The sequence below is a fragment of the Atheta coriaria genome, unplaced genomic scaffold (assembly GCF_025399875.1).
Source record: "Atheta coriaria isolate IRGN ID8LTWV9N9 unplaced genomic scaffold, Caltech_Dcor_3.1 hic_scaffold_8_pilon, whole genome shotgun sequence".
NCBI lineage: Eukaryota > Metazoa > Arthropoda > Insecta > Coleoptera > Staphylinidae > Dalotia > Dalotia coriaria.
Genome location: NW_027045450.1, coordinates 1,317,221 through 1,321,712, shown reverse-complemented (window position 1 = coordinate 1,321,712; position 4,492 = coordinate 1,317,221).

Here is a 4,492-nt window from a genome sequence, read left to right as displayed (position 1 = left end):
GTTGAATCCGAGATGGCGCGCTGAAGTGCTTTATTAGCAAATCTTTATATAATTAATTTCTTTAAAATAAAATTGCGAATCTTATTGATAGAATTGACACATACTATGCCTAGAACAAAAGAGTAAAAACGAACATTAATATTATATAACTTTTATATAACTTTTTTTTAAACGGGACGAAGTCGCGGACAAAATAAATTTGTATTTATTTGAGGAAAAAATATTAGAGGACAAAAACTAAGCCGAGATTATTTTTTTGCAAAAAATAACACCGGATAAGATATTGCCGTGATGTGGAGTAGCAACAAGGAAGCTGTTGGCGCCCCCTCGCCGTCCCAATAATAGTAAATTACCCAGACGGTTATGTCGCACACATAAAGATCGGGATTTAGTGTCGGGGCCGCGTCGGCAGAGAGACATCGCCATTATTTCATCATTTTCGACAACGCCGAAACCCATCCGGACGAACATAACGCGCAAGATGTCCGCTCCCCGCGACGCAAACCATAAACATGGAAATCCAACTATCTCATTGTGTGTCACAAGGGTCGAATTTTAATAATTAATGCGTGTAAGGGTCGCATAAACCAAAACCCCGACGTTTCTTCTGATTGCAATAAACATTCAATATCTTCAAAGAAAAAAAGCAATTCCTCGCAAAACCTCGAATGTAGGCAACTTTATTCCATCATATCATTAAATATGAATGAGACTCACATGCGAGCGATGAGAAAAAAAAACCTACGGTGAGGGATTATAAGCGTATGCGCCCGTTTTATATTCCAATTCGTATCAAATCGAATTCTGCGCGAGTCGCAGATTTAGAGTGCCCCGAAGAAAGTAGAAGCATAAATAGTTAGGAGACGTGATAAGAGAAAGCAAACGACTTGCAGAGGCTGCAATATAAAAAGTATCTTTGCGGATAAAAGACGTAGGATGCACCAACATATTCCATCAATGATAGATGAATCGGAAAGTGAGTCAACCTGTCACAATGTCGGACGTAAAATGAATGATGGATGAAATGCAAGTCAATAGATCTGAGTAAACTAAAAAAAGCTCTGAAAAGAAAAAAATAAATTTTTGTTTTTTGATTGCAGTAATTCGATTTTGTAATTTTTCAATTTTCTTTTCCGGGTGTGCACGGAGAAAATTGGTTTCGGAGAAAATTAGTCGCGTGCTTTTGTGCCTGTGTCACTGCGGTGCCATTCCGATAATCCTTTTCTTCGTTTTTCGCACGCCGGGCGCGTAACAAGGCGAGCGGCGCGCGATTCTCATTGCCCCCGTTCGCAGGTTTACAAGTTTTTACAAGTGCACGAGATAAATGCCGCCTTCTCAAAACTTGGTGCAATCGCACTTGAAGTCATTTTCGGCGGACGAGTCCTCCGGGGTCGCACATCCGACCACAATCCGGCAAACTTCAAAACGCGATCGAAAAACAAATTGCATTAGTTTCCAATTTTCGCTGGCAACACCAACTTTAACTTCTACGTTTTTTTAGGCACGTTTTTTGTGCTGCCAATTAGATTAGATTAGGGAATAGACTAGTTTTATGATTTTATCATAACTTACAATATAAGTAGATTTTATGTTGTGTTCGGTGTGTTGCCTATAATATTTTATTCTTTTTATGACAATATTGTGAGTACAGCACTTATCGAAACTATCAGAAGTGAACATAAGTGTATAATAAAAAAAACGTAATCGGATTAAGTTTGATATTTGCTATAACACATGGAAAAAATACAAAAAATCTATTTAAACAACACGAAAACACAGAAGCACGTAGCCTCTACTAGCGCAACTCCCCACTACTTTTTACTGGTATAAAAAGGCAACGTGCAGCGACCACAGCATTCAGTCGTGCCTAAGTCGTCCTATTATTTTATTATATTTCACATCTTAACCTTAATTTTTATTTTAAACCAAAACTGAAAACTTAAATTCACTCGCACGACTCCTGAAAGCTCATTATAAATAACTTTAATTAGTAAGACGCTTTTGTTTTATGTTAAAACTTGAAGCAGAATGCACAGGCAGTAGATTGATTTACATGCACTGCAAGAAACTACATGAACCTCGAAGAAGCTAGTTGTATCAGTCGAAGACCGAACAAAAACAAGAATAAGCTGGCAACTGTGTTTGTTCGCCGTCTGCAGCTGCAGAAATTTATCGTGATAGAACGAGCTTTACAGCTTAAAATAAGCTCAAAACAAAATAAGAATTAAATTAAACTTCTACATCAGTTATAAATTACAAAAACCGCATTATTTAAACTTGGCGAACAAAAAAACTATTTAACATGAACAGTGCAATTATACACTACGCATTTAGTTTGTAACTTGTAACTGGTAACTTACTTCAGGCATTGTTATCGCTGTTTGCCACGCTGAACACGGCTCAAGTTACACTTGTCCGAATTTACGGCAGACTGGATAACACTATCATGTATTTCAACAGCAATATCTGTTATGATGATGGTTGTTACTTGCTACAGTTATGGAAATTATGCTAAGGACGTCATTTTATAGCCTACTAAATAGATGGCGCTGTTTAATTGCACCATGTGAAATTCTAACCTATATCATGTTTTTATGAACTAATTAACTATTAAATCAGCTTAGGGTATAATATTCTATAAGACTGATTCTCAGGCAACTAATAAGCTTACTTGCAGTGCACTAAAGTCTTATTATCTAAGAAACTTGAGATGATTTACAACGTTGTAAGATTTAACCTAAAATTTTGTAGTAGAAAAGTTTGGTTATAGAATGTAGATGCACTAGATGAATAATTCAATGCGATTGTTGGTATTATGAGTGAATATGACATAATTGTAGCATTATGTTACACAATTGTGGGGAGCGCGCACACATGCGTGATGGCGGAATGTTGGGGATGTTGAATGTATAATGCGGTGAATGATTGCCTTATTGAAAGCGGCGGCGTACACTTGCATTGCGAACGCAATGCCAGTAGCGTAATGGCACTCGTCATTATTCATTTTAAGCGATTCGGCACGTTAGTGTGCGCGGCCATTACTCAAGATGTCAATTTGCTAATAATGCGGAATGCGAGCTAGGCAACCAGCATAACCTGTCATTTAACATACAAAGATATATTTGTTTAATTTTGCATCAAAAAAATCATATTTTAACATCATTCAATCGGGAAAATTTAATAAAAATAACGTGCTTTCAATAAAAAGGTTGTTGGAGCATCCAAAAAGGGTTTATGAAGGGTTTTAATGAAAACGTAAAGCTTCCCACAAATCTGACAGGAAACAAGCGGACATAACCAAAAGCTAACCCTATTTAACACACCTGTTTAATTGAATGAAAAACACTTATCCTGACATATTAAATAAAATTTGTCCAATACGCAAGTAAAATATCACAAATTCAATATTTAAATGTAAATTTACGTAAATTTTGCATTTGACGTTGAGATAGGAATTCGTAGACGCAATTCAATTAAAATTATCTTAATCCTGAATACGTGCGCGCCCAAATGTCCAGCGCATCACGTACATGTTATCTCCAAACAACTAAACTCAAATTTGAATGAATAATAATTCGTCGTTTTGCAAAATTAAACCGAAACACCAACTACTTTCAGATATCCGCATCACTAAACGTGTTTGTTTGTTTGTCTGTAAATGTACGAAACACTTGTTTGCATAGACAACAGGCATCATTAGCCGAGGAGGTTCGGGAAAAGGTGCAAAATGTAATTAGCGGCACGCTTTCGGAAGTGTGCGCTGTTTATTTTCCATTTCCGGTGAAGCCGTGCAAATTTAACTTTGCTTGAGTGCTATGTTTCATTTTCACGCCAAATCTTGTTAATTACTTAATTCACAACGGTTAATTTCGTTAAAATTGTAATAAAGACAAAAATTTTACAAAAATACAGTGAAAACTTGTTTAAAACCAAAGAAATTGCAGAGATTATCCTTGGAGTGCACGGGAAATGACTCGTATATCCTGTGAAAGGACGAAGGATGTTGTAGTGCACTTGTAAGGATAGTGAGCGGTTAATTTGTCAACATATCCGGTGTTCTCTTGTAGTTACAATGTACAAACACGAGTATTATCTGTACCGGATAAGACTACATTGAATTAAATGTTTAAAAGTTTATTTCAAGGACAAATATTGCTGATTTTGGTATAAAAGTTATGATTTGTTGAATATCTAATATCCTTCTTCGTGAATTTTGATGGAATATTAACGCCGACGTAAGCATTTTCTGCAAAATTGAATTTTTCTATATTTATATCAACTTTTTCATTTTTCCTGTCGTGTAATGAAATTCTCGAACCGGATGTGTTCTAACACACTCTAGTCAACTTAGTTATTAGATATAAATCATTTCACACAAAAAAAAAAAGAAACAGGAAAAGTTTCGTATTGAAACTTTTAGGTTATACTTGTAGGTTATGATACCATCTCAATGTGATACTGACATAAACGTATTAATGATGTAGATCATGAA